The sequence below is a fragment of the Astyanax mexicanus genome, chromosome 19 (assembly GCF_023375975.1).
Source record: "Astyanax mexicanus isolate ESR-SI-001 chromosome 19, AstMex3_surface, whole genome shotgun sequence".
NCBI lineage: Eukaryota > Metazoa > Chordata > Actinopteri > Characiformes > Acestrorhamphidae > Astyanax > Astyanax mexicanus.
In genome coordinates, this window is record NC_064426.1 from 16,315,778 (window position 1) to 16,331,954 (window position 16,177).

Genomic DNA, 16,177 nt, shown 5'->3' on the forward strand with positions numbered 1-16,177 from the left:
CAAATACCTCTGAAAAGGAATTCCAGATAACTTAACAGTATCACTCATTTTCCTTTTGTGGATGTATGCTATGACAGAAGTATGTGCACTTGCCTGCATTTGTGTAGTCGGAACACCCTGCGACTGCCTGTGAATTTTCAGGAGAGCTGAATGTATTCTCCGACAAAGCCACAGAGCAGGTACTCGCTGTAAAAATATATGTATGCTAAATTTTAGTTGGTGCCATGTTAAAAGGTACTGACATACATACATTATATTTATATATATATACACACATATATACAGCTCTGGAAAAAATAAGAGACCACTTCAGTTTCTGAATCACTCTGTTTTTTTTTATACATGTTTGAGTAAAATTAACATTGCTGATTAATTCTATAAACTACGAACAACATTTCTAACAAATTCCAAATAAAAATATTGTCATTTAGAGCATTAATTTGTAGAAAAGGAGAAATGCCTGAAATAACAAAACAGGTGCAGAGCTTTCAGACCTCAAAACATTCATAAAGTATAGAAATCAATATTTGGTGGAATAACCATGATTTATATTCAGTTTTCATGCATCTTGGCATGTTCTCCTCCACCAGCCTTACACACTGCTTCCCAGCAAACATGCGACGTCAGAGAGACGTTCAAATTATGTCTGTATCACGTCGGTCAGTCCAGACCCACTTTTGCACGTCTGGTGGACGTACAAAATAGGTTCAATATCTGCACGTCTGACTAGGACCTCAACTGGACGTCATTGGACGTGCAAGACGCGTGCACTATCTGAACGTCTAAGTAGGACCTCAACTGGACGTCATTGGACGTGCAAGACGCGTGCACTATCTGAACGTCTAAGTAGGACCTCAACTGGACGTCATTGGACGTGCAAGACGCGTGCACTATCTGAACGTCTGGGTAGGACCTCAACTGGACGTCATTGGACGTGCAAGACGCGTGCACTATCTGAACATCTGAGTAGGACCTCAACTGGACGTCATTGGACGTGCAAGACGCGTGCACTATCTGAACGTCTGGGTAGGACCTCAACTGGACGTCATTGGACGTGCAAGACGCGTGCACTATCTGAACATCTGAGTAGGACCTCAACTGGACGTCATTGGACGTGCAAGACGCGTGCACTATCTGAACGTCTAAGTAGGACCTCAACTGGACGTCATTGGACGTGCAAGACGCGTGCACTATCTGAACGTCTAAGTAGGACCTCAACTGGACGTCATTGGACGTGCAAGACGTGTGCACTATCTGAACGTCTGAGTAGGACAGCTGTTGGACGTCAGAAGACGTGCAGGATGGGTCCACTATCTGACTGCTGGAATATTTGATTAAAATCAACTAATCAAGTCCACTGGATGTTATCTGGAGGTCCTACAAACGTCCTGGATGTTATCTGGAGGTCCTATATACGTCTCCTCAGAGTCCGGATGTTATTTCGTGGTCCTATGCTATTATTGTAGCTTAAAAATTAAACACAAAATGTGATGATGCAAAAACGTTTATTGTAACAATAATAAAACATGAAACTGTGAAGAAAACTGTGATGAACTGATCTTGAACGTGTGGTGGTTCAGGGTCTGATCTAAAACAGAGATAAATCTGTCTCTCTAAACAACAGTTTTATATTTTTTGGTTTGTTTGTGTTAAAATAAATTAATTTAAGTCCATCTCAGAGTAATTTTTTTTTTTTTTTATGAAATGACACATGAAATCATGTTTGCGCGCTGTGTGCGCTATGGAGTTTGGAGCTTTTATTTTGGTGACAGCGCAACACATCCTGACGGACTGGCATGCCCCTCCCCCAGCCATTAGGAGACCAATCAGGGCAAATTACGTATCAGTGTTTTCGTCTGAGGGTGGACTACTGGTTGAAATAGGTGTCAATCACTTTTGTGACGCTGGAGAAAGGCTATGACCTGATTTGATTGGACAGCCCTGAACACCAGCGTGACCCAGCGCTCACGCTATTGGTTCAAAAGACGATCACTCAAGAAAAATAGTGGTTTGTGGACCAATAAAAACCACAGAATCTAGAAGAGGACAACTAAACGCGTGTTTGTGAGGAGGAGTGAGCAGGCGAATAAAGGACTTTATGGATATTTTACCTGCGGTTCAGTGCTGTATTGTGGATGCTGTGATAGTAAGTGAATTTTCTATAATATAATCTGATGTTATTTTATATACTAATAATATTTTATAAGGCTATTTTGTCGGGGAGGCGTGTTCTTCATGTAAACACTGTGAAAAAACAGGCTGTATTCAGTTGGAGATTTCTGGCGACTGGTTTCATGTAGATGGCTGTAAATTTGCATGCAGGTAATTAAAGTAGTACTAATGAATATGAGTCGGTTAGTTGGTCGGTGAGTTTAGAACTTTTGACGATATTAAGCATTCTAATTTACATAGTCAGTACGGGCCCGCCGGCGGGCCCGCTAGAGGGCGCTGCAGTAAGTAGAGGGAGCAGGATCAAAGGGGCGGGACTTAGAGCGTGGCTTAGGCAGACAACGGGATGCAGTTCTCAGTTTAATCTGAGAACTCAACCGGAGCTCACCGTCTCTCCGAGTCTCTTTGTATCCTGTGTTCAGGTGGGATAATATATGAAACTGTACGTGCTGATGAATGATTGTGTATATGTGTGTATTTTAGACGGATTTAAAGTGGAGAAAATAAGTCGCCATGGCCTCGTGTGTGATGAATACCCAGTCTCTGTTAGCCTTAACTACTGTGGCCTGCTAACCGCGCGCGTGGTCAGCGCTACTCTCTACGGGGGTCCCGCTAGCATTAGCTCGCATTTACTAGCCTCCGCTTAGCATTAGCTCGCATTTACTAGCCTCCGCTTAGCATTAGCTCGCATTTACTAATCTCCGCTAGCATTAGCTACCCACTTTCGGTCACCATGTGCTCGTTCGCCGCCATTTTGCGCGCGTATGAAAGCTGCGCTTACTCAGTGCCTGGCTGGCACTAGTACCATGACACTCGAGCTAGCCTCCGCTCACATTTACTAGTCTCCGCTTAGCATTAGCTCGCATTTACTAGCCTCCGCTTAGCATTAGCTCGCATTTACTAACCTCCGCTAGCATTAACTCGCATTTAATAACCTCCGCTTAGCATTAGCTCGCATTTACTAGCCTCCGCTTAGCATTAGCTCGCATTTCGCGCGCGTATGAAAGCTGCTCTAACTCAGTGCCTGGCTGGCACTAGTACCATGACACTCGAGCTAGCCTCCGCTAGCATTAGCTACCCACGTTCGGTCGCCATGTGCTCGTTCGCCGCCATTTCGCGCGTTAGAGAGCCATACTAGTCACTCCGACTCAGTAAACAACCAGTAAAAAGGTAAAGAGCTATAAGTTAATTAAAATTATATACATATGCTATTTTGGATCACTGAGCTCAATAAGTGCTTACTAAAGAGCCCAGTTTAATTAATTTGTTATTAATTAAAAAAGTTTTAGGGCAATAAAAGGATCATGTGTGTAGTTGCTTATCATTGTCTTAGCTGACTAGGTAGACTTGTATATTAATGAAGGCTGCTCTTACTCTTCAATTAAATGTTATGGAAAATTGCTATGTGCTGTCCTGTCATGTGAGATGATCCGTTATTTTTTTACCTCATATTTGTGCCTAAATTCTACCTTTGTTTAACCCAGCCACAGGCAAAACACACCTGATGTTAACGCCATAGTGAATGAGCCTCACTATTGACTTTCTGGATGGAAATGGAGGAGGGATAGTGGATTGGGGTGAAGGCTTAGAGGTGGAGGGACAAAAACATGAATGCAAGCACAAACGTGTCTCTTTGTTTTCAGAGTTTCAGAAAAAAGTCTTGGCCAAATTGGTGGATATCCACTTAGAGGTCAGAAGGGTGGGAAGAAGTGAGCCTACTCTTTCATCTGCCAATATAAAGCAGCTGGAGACAATGGAGGAGTTTGAGAGGGAGGAGGAATGCCTCAAGGACAAGCCAACCTTTGAATCCCTGGTATGATTTGCAAGTGATATATGTTGTGTGTCATTTATCAGTATTATTTGGGTATATGTCAGTAAAAATGTTATAGCTACTGTTCTTTCAACATTGACAGTAATTTCACCCTTTCATTTCAAGGTGTTACAACTTGCAAGAATTGGTGGGAAAGATGTAAGAGACTGTGTCCACAAAATTCTTGACAGGTATTTTCCACAGTATGAAACACATACAATATACACATACAACGAGTCAGACATTGTTACAATTCTTGTGACAGTTCGCCAATAGTAGCCTTGGGCCGATAAACGATATTATCGAATCGCGATAATTTAAGCTAGTGACAATATTAAGCACATTATCGTCCATGCCATATCCACGTGTCTTCTACCACTGTTCCCTTATTTTAACCACGTTGTACAAGCTATTTAATCTATGGTATATCTGTAGCAAAAAAAAAAAACAAATAGGGAATGCAGAAAACTTTTGTTAAAGAAGCAATAATTAAATAAAATAATACAAACAATAAAAAAAGAAATTATTAAATAAAGAAATAAATAATAATTAGGAATAAATTAACAAACAAAACCTAAAACAAAACAGCAATACTACTAATAAAATAATACTGACTAGGTAAATAGCTAACTCACTGAATAGGTAAATAGCTACTCACTAACTCACTGAATAGGTAACTAGTGTTAACTAACTCACTGACTAGGTAAATAGCTAACTTACTGAATAGATAACTAGCGTTAGCTAACTCACTGACTAGGTAAATAGCTAACTCACAAACACACTGAATAGGTAAATAGCTAACTGACTAACTCATTGAATAAGTAAATAGCTAATAGCGTTTGGGAGAGCGCTGGAAGCTGCAGGCGAGGTGGGCGTGGTCAGTGTCAGATGGAGGGTTCAGGCAGAGCCTTCAAGCTGACCAATGGAGATTCAAGAGGAGCACCTCCTTCTAAGCCACACCCACACCAGTGTGTCAAAAATGCAGAAGCAAGAGAGATTACAGAAGCAAAAGTCTTTAGCGGCAAAATCCACAAAAACACAAAAATGAAAGCAAAAACTGGCAAAATTCAAACTGAAATAATTTTGTAATAACTGCAAAAAATAATAAAATAACCAAGTATATTTAAAAATATATTTTTGCTATATTTTCTCTTTTGAATTTGCAACATATACTTTTTCCTTTTGATTCTTAAAATTCTGATTGTGGATTATATTTTTTTGCGTAAAACTTTTGGCACAAAATTCACTCCATCTCATTCAATTCCATCTCACCTGTTAACTTACTGCATGCTATATTTTCTATATAGCTGTCCTCAATCTCTGTCACGGAATACTCTTTATTTCACCCAAATATCACCACTTTAGCTAACTACTTACAGATTTAAAGCTTTATTTCACCCAAATATCACCACTTTAACTAAATACGTACAGTTTTAAAGGCTTATTTCACCCAAATATCACCACGTTAGCTAACTACTTACAGATTTAAAGGTTTGTCACCCAAATATCACCACTTTAACTACTTACAGATTTAAAGGTTTATTTCACCCAAATATTACCAATTCAGCTAACTACTTACAGATATAAAGGTTTATCTCACCCAAATATCACCGCTATAAAACTTGATTTACTTTCCGAACTCACATTCCGACTGTAATCCATCGGGTCCACGACCACTTCGCTAGGTGGCAGGGTTGCGAAAATATAGGGTGCTAGAACAAATATACTCACCAGTGCTACAGTTGCTGTAGGTTACATACCCACATGGAGTATCTAAATGGTGCAATACCTGTTTTTTTCAGGCTCTTCACCAACCAGTTGATGGCAAAGTTCAATATGAAGGGGAAAGGGAAGAAGCATAAACTGCCTCTGGAGACAACAAACATATATGAAGCAATAAGAGGTATTCAGCATTTTCCTGATGTTTTTTTTTAATATTTAATAGCATCTTTTTCTATTCATATTTAGTACCTCAACTTTTTTTTTCATTATGAACATTTTCTAAATGTAAAGTCAGTGGTTTAGCAAAAATCTCAACTGATTGAATGCTCAATTGATGGAATTTTATTAATGAAAGTTAATGTTTTGTTGAATGAGAATATTAAGCAACAAACTATATTATACAAATGTACATCAGCCTTGACTACTTGATATTATGATGTTAATATAGACTGAAGCAGGGTATATATTACTTTCATTTAAATCCATAGGATAATTAGATATTTGGAAGAAATACCTTATTATTCAAACATCTTAAAGATTTTTGTGTCTGAGTTGTTTTATTTTGTAGTGGCAGATGTATCTATGCGGGTTCTTTCAATTTGTGACTGTATCTCTTAATTGAAAGTCACCATTTTTTGCAGTCTTGTCCCTTTCCAGAATGCACTTTATTGATTTAAGTTAACTCCATCTAACTTAGTCACATGTATGCTGCTGTGCACCCCATTAATCAACATGGGTCTTTGCAGTATTAGCACTTGAGATTTGACAGGGCAAATCTGGATGTTTTCACATACAGAAATGAACATGAATTCTATGATGTGACCACTCTGGTTATCTTTTAATTTTGTTTTAAAAACTCTTGCAGCGGCAGTCATGAAGTGGGATAAAGAAGCTACAGAGGCTGCAATAAAGCATCATGCAGCAGACCATCTTAAACATGCACCTGGGAGGAAGGGAGGAGGAGGACATGTTTGTTTTTAGTTCATTTTAAGTTCCATGGGACTCTGTTCTGTCATTTAAAAACAAGGTGTTGGTGTTTACATTTTGATACATAAATGCAAATATTGTTTTCCTAAACCTCATTAAAGATATTTCTCATTTTATAAAATGTGTCATTTTTTTAATAGTCATGCATATCCAATTGTAAGGCTGCACTGAAATCAGAGTGGTGTTATTAAATACTTGGAACAATAGTAGGATGAGACGAACAAAACATGGTTTTCAATAATAAATTCTTAAATATCATAATATTTCATACATGATTTTGAACTGTATCTGATCATAAGCCTGTAAGTGATGTTGAAAAGAAGTCTGAAATGACATTGTTTGAACTTCCATTTTGAACCCTATAAAGACGTTTTTTGGACATCCATAGAAAACGTTTAGACACGTCCAAAAGACGTCAAAGCAACGTCTTTGTTAGACGTTCAAAAGACGTCCACTGAAAAGCCAGAATGAAAGTTTTTGCGACGTCTTTTTTTAACGTCTTTTAAACGTCTATTATTGACGTCCACTGGACGCCAGCAACAGACGTTCAAAAGACGTTAAAAAAAGACGTCGCAAAAACTTTCATTCTGGCTTTTCAGTGGACGTCTTTTGAACGTCTAACAAAGACGTTGCTTTGACGTCTTTTGGACGTGTCTTTGCTCAGTGGGTTTTGGATAACTTTATGCCACTCCTGGTGCAACAATACAAGCAATCAGCTTGGTTTGATGGCTTGTGATCATACATCTTCCTCTTGATTATATTCCAGAGGTTTTCAATTCACTCCAGTCACTGCAGTTTGTTTGCTTGTTATGCTAAGTGGCTAGCTTTATCTAGCGAGCTGTGTGCTTTTTTTTGGCAGCGCTGTTCTACACTGTGTGCTTCCACACAGCGCTTTATGGTGGTATGTAAAAAATGGATACCGGCTCCAAATTCCCCTCCGGTATACCACCCAGCACTAATAAATGAATAAATACATACAAACTTATTTATGCTCTAAATGACAATATTTTTATTTGGAATTTGGGAGAAATGTTTGTAGTTTATAGAATAAAACAGCAATGTTCATTTTACTCAAATACATACATATAAATAGTAAAATTAAGAGAAATTGATTGACACACACACACACACACACACAGAAATAATTCTCTTGATTTTAATATTTACAGGTATATATTTGAATAAAATGAATGTATTTATTAGAAGCTTTATTTAGTGTGCTCATTCAAGAAATACCATGCTCTCTGCTGCAATTATCAGAGTGAAAAATCCCAAGCTCTGAGCAGATATTATACTACACCATGACCAGGGCTTTAATCACAATAAAAGGCAAACTAAGGCTCTGTGCACATGGAGATGAGGTTGGGCATAAAAGTATTTTACAGTTTAGGCGTTACGTCCACGCGTATCCAGCGTTTTAGGAGACGAAAAACAATCATAGTGGTCATCAGTTCAAGACTGGAAAGTGACATCATAGCTCAACCAGAGAACGTCTAGAGAGGAGAATACCTACTTGAGACATTTCACATGAATGAATTAGGCAAATAAGTGTTTAATACTTTCTATACTAAAAATCTTACTAATTTCCACAACATAGAACAATAACATATGTTTCAGTGCATTATTAAACATTTAAATCTAGCTCTGGCTAGGCCTGTCGCGATAACTATATTATCGACTTATCGTTCGATAATTTTTTTTATCACAATAATTTTTTTTATCGCGATAATTGTGCCGACGTCAACAACAGCCGCTTGTTTCCCCCTGGATTTGTTTACATGAGAGAGCGAGTCCCGCTGTGCTGCTCTCTCGCCGGCTCTCGCCGGATCTGTCAGACAGCGACATCTATCTGTTAGAAACTGTAGTGCAGGCAGAGTTTATGCAGCAGGAAGAGAGAGCTGTGGAAGGGACGGTGACGCTACACACACACACACACACATGCGCGCGCGCTCACAGCGGGGAGTGTGTGTGTGGAGATGTGTTAGCTAGCGAACGGATTCGAGGCTATTTGGACTATTTGGGCTATTTTTCAAAACTAAACAGCTTTAGAGAGCGTTTGAGGAGGTTTAGTCCGGGAAGGGTCGTGGTCCGCGGCTCCGGTGCGGGAGTATTTTGGCTTTAGGGTTGCAACGGTATGAGATTTTCACGGTATGATAACCGTCTCAGAAAATACCGCGGTATCACGGTTATCACGGTATCACAGTTTGTTACATATATTATTAAAAGATACACCGACCCTTAAAGAAATTTCAACAAAGTTTTTTTTTGTTCAATTAACTATTTATTGTAGAAACCTGAAACTATTATATACAAAATGTCTCCTTTAAAAAAAGCCTGTTTGGAGTTTATAGTGTGTGTATGGATGTGGATTCTCTACATTTTCTGGTTTATTAGGGTCTTGACAAACAAATTACAAAATTTGAAAACATTACATTGAAGAGTTAGACTGCATTATATTAGGTGTCCACCAGGCGTCTCCAAAGGCTTGAAAAACCTCTCCAGAGCGCCCCTAATCTAATACAGAGATAAATCTGTCTGTCTACAAAAACAGTTTCATATTTTTTGTATGTTTGTGATAAAATAAATGAATGTAAGTCCATCTCAGAGTAATATTAATATTTTTTTGATGAAATGACACAAAGTCACGTTTGGGCGCTGTGTGCGCTATGGAGTTTGGAGTTGTTTTTTTTTGTGACAGCGCAGCACGTGGTGACGGTTTGGCCCCTCCCCCAGCCATTAGGAGACCAATCAGGGCAAATTACGTTTCAGTGTTTTCGTCTGAGGGTGGACTATTGGTTGAAATAGGTGTCAATCACTTTTGTGACGCTGGAGAAAGGCAGAGCCATAGAGAGAGAGAGTTGCGTCAACTCCGTTCACTCCAATGGACCAGTTTTTTACAGCAATGGCGGACCGTGGAGCCTGTCAATAGTTCCCGGAAGTTAGCAGAAAATACTATCAGCACAGTGAAGCTGGAGCAGGATACACCATGTGTGGTCCACTTTTACAGGTTAGTACGCTTAAATAATCTGATTGTGTTTTATCAGGACATCAGAATCAAACTAACATGTGCACTGAAGCATTTTAGTGAATTAACCCCCTCTTAAAAAGCAGATTTAGGGGAGTAAATCTATGCCAGGACAACGCGAATACAGTTACTGGCATTTAACATTAATGACTGAGAGCCTATTAGTTGTAAATTCCTAAATATCTTAATATCTTATATATCCAGATAGACAATGCTGACCTAACTAAGTAAATATCTAATATATCAATATATTATATATTCAGATAGACCATGCTAACCTAACTAAGTACATATCTTAATATCTAATATATCAATATCCTATATATCCAGATATACCATGCTTAACTAATTAAATATCTTAATATCTTATATATCCAGGTAGACCGTGCTAAGCTAACTAAATATTGTAAATATATTGTATGTCCAAATAGACCATGCTAAGCTAACTAAATAAATATCTTATATATCCAGGTAGACCATGCTAACCTAGTTAGCTAGGTAAATAAAGCTTAACTCTATTCATTTCAGAAAGAACTTTAAACACTAACAAGAGATAAATGCTTAATAAATACAGACTACTGTGGAAACTAAGTACTAAGTAGTACTGCAGAATTTAGCTAAATGATAGCTACCTATTGCTCAGGTAGCTAACGCTAACTAGCTATCTTACTGTTTGTCTTAGTAACTACTAATTTAACAGAGATATGATTTAAGGTGATATGACCAATATTTATTTTATTATATATGTTTGATTAAGGATATAGGCTATATTGTCAACAGTAGGGAAAAACACTTTCCAATGCATGTGTAATTTAAGATAGCATAATTAGTTATGTTTAATAGTAGTGCATCTCAAAAAAAATGTTTAATATTGTTTAATTAGCAGTCATCTTTTGTATTAATTATGCTTACAGTGACACATCTAACAATTTATATTTTAAGTTTTAAATTAAATATTTTAGGGATTTATTATTTCTGTTTTTTTCATGAGCTTTTAGAAAAGTAAAACAAAAACAGTTTTGGGATATGTCTCTTTATATGTAGTGATTATAAAATTTGACAGATTTTTTTTTTATTAAACTATGATAGAAAAAAATTCATTATATTCAGGTTTTCTGAGATGCACTAGTAATAGTGTGCCAAAAACAAACCCAATAAATATAAGTGTGTGTTATTGTTTGTTTTATATAAATATAAAATAAGTAAATAATGAATACAAAATATAACAACTTTAATACAATCATCTTTCTTGTCTTCATTTTATATTAAATAATAATAATAATAAAATGTAGATAATGTTTCCAAAATGTTTAATTGTATTCATGTATTAAATGCAATCATGTCTCAATTTTCTTATTCTCTTCCAGCTTTTGTATTCCCCAGGGTTCATTCTTCCGAACTACACAAGTAAACCCCATTTTATGTAATCTGTGCTGATTCTTTGGTTTATTTACATGTGCAATGTACTATTTTCCTTTAGTTGATTTACATGTGTTCTGTACTTTGTTTTTCTGTATGTAGCCTCTCTATATTCTGATATCAGTCTTTAAAGTTATATATCATCTCATGTTTGTTGTAAAAATAATAAAGCTGTTGCAAATAATGTGGTTCCTCTTTCTTAATCCAAATAATTCTGCATGAAATATTCAGGTGGTGACTTAAGAATATTTGCAGATCTTTGTATCCTTTGATTAAATTATTTTTGCAGTAAACTCTAAATATATGCAAGCCAAAACTTCTCCATCTTCTTTTGAACCTAAAAATTTACTTGTAGCGACTGCAATTGCACAGTGTCATGAAATTAATATTAATTAACATACAAATTTAGCCTATAAAAACTCTCTTATGGATTACAATATTGGATTCACACAGAATAACATAAGCCTTAAATAAGTCAATATATGGTCACAATAATCCTCAATGAATTATCTATGTATAATGAAAAAAAAAAAAATATATATATATATATATATATATATATATATATATATATATATATATATATTTTCATTATACATAGATAATTAATTGAGGATTATTTATATATTATTATTAGTGCCCCAAAATCGAAATTCTGTCTCTGTGTTTATGGGCTCAAATTACCCACCAAGAACTTCCTGGAACTATCTGAAATCTCCATGAATCACGTGACCATCAAGGATTTTGAACTTCCGTTGTCGCAACTCTCTCTCTCTATGGCTCTGGAGAAAGGCTATGACCTGATTTGATTTGATTGGTTCAAAAGACGATCACTCAAGAAAAATAGTGGTTTGTGGACCAATAAAAACCACAGAATCTAGAAGACGACAGCCTTAGCTCTGGATTCACGTACAACTTTACGTGAAAACACTACATTGTGTGGTCGCTAGGAGCTTGAGAATATTACGTTGCTGCTGCGCTGAAACTAAACGCATGTTTGTGAAGAGGAGTGAGCAGGCGAATAAAGGACTTTATGGATATTGTATCTGCAGTTCAGTGCTGTATTGTGGATGCTGTGATAGTATGTGTATTTTCTATAATATAATCTGATGTTATTTTATATACTAATAATATTTTATAAGGCTATTTTGTTGGGGAGGTGTGTTCCTCATGTAAACAATGTGAAAAAACAGGCTGTTTCAGTTGGAGATTTCTGGCGACTGGTTTCATGTAGATGGTTGTAAGTTTGCATGCAGGTAGTTAAAGTAGTAATAAAGATTATCAGTCGGTTAGTTGGTCGGTGTGTTCAGAATATTTGAGGCTTTTAAACATTCTAATTTACATAGTCAGAACGGCCCGCCGGCGGGCGCTTATCGCATGGGTTGTTCACGACTACAAAGAGGTTTTATTTAGGTTCGGATTAAAATTATAAACTAAACACATACTTTGAGCTGCACAGCGGGGTGGTGTTCTCGGAGATGGGAGAACAGGTTTGACGTATTTCCTCTTTTAGCTGCGACTTTACGGACACATATTAATTACAAATCAGATAACCATCCTCGGGTGCGTTGGTATCCGAAATAGTCCCACACTGCTGATTTTAGTTTAGCCTTTTTTTTAAGCGGACCGAGATTTGTTAAGTCTGATGCACTTTCTGACATTCTCACCATTCTCACCACTGTGTGCTGAGTATCTGAAGCGGAGCAGAGTTGCGCATGCGCGGAGTTTCTCCGCTGGATTGCCTTTTACCGGTAATAAGCAAACACACACGGTATAATAACCGTGCATTTTAATACCGTGGTATACCATGAAACCGGTTACCGCTGCAACCCTATTTGGCTTTAAGCCAAAAGAGCGCGGAGAACAGTCAACGCAAATCAGCCGGTATGTTTACAAGGTTTCACAACAGTGGCAACGAAAGCATGCAATACTATTTATTTAAAGCACAACCATCCAGCCCAATTCATCCAGCTGAATATTGAATATAAATATTGTTCCCCCAGAGAGATCCTGCCTTAAGCTCCACACGGTAAACATGCTGGTGTTTCTTGCTCAGAATTTGTCTGACAGTTACATTAAAAATACATTTATAGCAAGAGCTCTGACCTGCTGAGCTATCTGTGTGTCTTTGGTCATATGGACTAAGCTAATGTGTGTTTTACAGCATATACATATATAATCAGAAAAAGAAATCTGTTAGTGTCCATGTGTTCAGAGTTTTGTTTTTGTTTTTTTTAAATAATGAATGTAAATGTTATTTGTTGTTACTTTATATTTTGAATAAGGGTCTGTTTAATATTTAGTGCAGTTTTTCAGAACCCAGGGTGGGTGTACTTTATTTGATTTAGTTATTTAGGATATTAAAATATTTTTATATTGGGAGCCCAACTGTGAAATTGTGTAATAGTATTATGCTAGTATTTTATTACTGTGGCACATTGTCTTAAAGCACCTTTGGGAGCCCAGAAGCAGGATTTTTATTTATTTATTTATATATTTATGTATATATATCTATATATATATATATATATATATATATATATATATATATATATATATATATATATATATATATATATATATATAGGTGCTTTAAAATTACAATATTATCGTTTATCGCAATAATTTCTGGGACAACATATCGTCCTGAAAATGTTGTTATCGTGACAGGCCTAGCTCTGGCTTTAACTCCAGCATCAGCTCACGAATGAGACAGCTCACAGTAGCAGCAATGCTAGTATCTCGGTTGTTAAAAACTGGAAAAATGGAAATTATCTTTACTTTTTTGGTAGCCTACTTTGATCTACTGTCTGAAACGAAAGAATTATCCTGGACAAGTAGTTAAAAGACTATTTTTAAATTGTGCTTTTAGCCATTCAGGTTTCCATTCACGGTTATTCAACTCAGTTACTCAGTTTTTTAATGACTACCCTTTATATAGGTGTTTAAAAAAAAAAAAAAAAAAAGTACAGTTAAGGTCAGCGATTCATTCATGTCAGTGGTACAAGTAGATGATTATTATGATTATTATTATTATTATTATTGGATAACTTTTCAGATTATGTACGCATTAAAATGGGAATAAGGTAGATATCACATAAATCAAGATGTTAAATTAATACCATCAGCCTGAATAGATGGTACAATAAGAGGTATGCAAGATGGTTTGCTGTTTTCATCATTATTATTTGATTATAATATTCTTTTGGCATGCAGCTCATGGTCATCAATTTACATACCTCTGTCAAGGGGGGTGCTTGTGGTGTCGTCTGGGATGTTGTGGAGCTTAAAGGCATACCTGTCAATTTTTAGATTTAAAAATAAGGGATATTTTCCTCTGTCCGCTTAAAGTCGTCCCACCAGCCCAACGAAGGTTCAGTATCCCTTCCATTTTAATACAGGTATTTTTAAGCAGCTATCAGACAAATCTCATCACAGGTTACATGATTAGCCTACCGTTACCTTTCTTTTAGAAAAATCGCTGTATATCCAGATCTGTTTTAACATCAGCTGCTCCGACTAGCTGCCTGAACTCACAGCGACGAGGGGCTTCCCCACACTGACCCCCCTTTGCAAGCTGATTGGCTGTTTCTCCTGAAAGGCGGGACTTTCTCTTTGATCCGGCTCCACGATTGGTTAGGAGACACAGAGCGGTCAGTGCCCTGTCTCTATATCTTTTTATTTTAATATAATACGGGAAATTTACGGGAAAATACTAAAACGGGAGGACGGCGGGAAAGAGGAGTAAAATCCGGTAGTTTCCCGGCCAAAACGGGAGACTTGACAGGTATGGCTTAAAGGAGAGCTTGAATACATCACGGTTCCTGAAGAATCACTTTCTGACAGATTGAGCAGGGATTCTAAAAAGAATGGCAGACATTACACAAACTATTAATTAGACAAACATTAACTTGAGTAAATGTATGAACAAAAGCAACATTTTACAGCAAGGAAAAGTTTAAGTATTTACTTACTTCTGGCATGAGCAAGGAGCTTCCGTGTTTCCACTTTCTTTAACACACCATCAAGGTCATTTGGTTCCACAAAGCCCAAATCATCTACAGAGCTCACTCCAATGCTTTCAAGTGCAAGCAGTAAAGTCGGCAGTTGACAGTTTGGTAGCACAGTTAAAATCAATTTCTCCAGGTCTTCCATGTCTGCAAAAAACAATCTATTTTTCCATGTCACTTCCACATGAAGGACATTTAAATTTGAGTACAAATTCTTGTAGGCTAAATGCTGTAAATACTGAAGACTAATACTTAGACATATTTTAACCACTTGGCCACAAACATTTTCCTACAATTGTAGATTGTGTCAGGGACACGATAAATCACAAACCAAAAAATATATATCTGGAAGACACCAGATAGTGGCCTGACCCTAAATATTTACACTATACGTCCAAAACACTATGTTTTAAAGACAAGACTGTACGTCCACACAGAGTGTATGGAAGAAGCGGATAAAAATCCAAGCAGTGCTCAGCATTGATGCAAAGCAGCTGTCTTGCTGCTACCTCAATTTTGTAGAGGCCATACTGTGGCATGTAGACTGAAGAGTGTGGGCTCAAAAGGAAAAAGACCAACCTGTTGTCTTTGATCAGGATAAGCTCAATCTGTCCAAACTCCACACATTCATTGTTCTTTGTGCAAACAAAGAATTTATTTTTATAAACTGTACCCTTCAGCTGCACCTCAGTAGACACCAAATCTGGATCTGGAAGCAAACTACCTTTAATGGCATCACAAACTGCATCATTGTACAAGTCTGGATAGAAAGGTGTTGCATTTTTTATTTGCAAAGTTGGTGCAAAGAAACAGCTTGCATTCAGATATGCCTGAAGTAGCTGATGATTATCTGCAAGCGTCTGACACACATTTTTGAAGTTCTGTGTCCTCCTTGAGCATCTTTTGAAATATGAGTGTTTGCTTTCAAACCTCATAGTCCACAACCTTATTAGAGGGCCAAATTGGAGAATCAAAGAAGGATAGTGAGTGAGGAAGCGATGCTTTGGTTTAAGTTTCTCAGTTGCAAAGAGTTGT

At 37.1% G+C, this 16,177-nt stretch overlaps 1 protein-coding gene across 1 annotated transcript in view; it reads right to left on the bottom strand.

Moving 5' to 3' along the window:
• Nucleotides 1-16,177, bottom strand: part of LOC103034334 (uncharacterized) — a 381,713-nt gene that overhangs the window by 315,025 nt on the left and 50,511 nt on the right. The window lies entirely within an intron of this gene.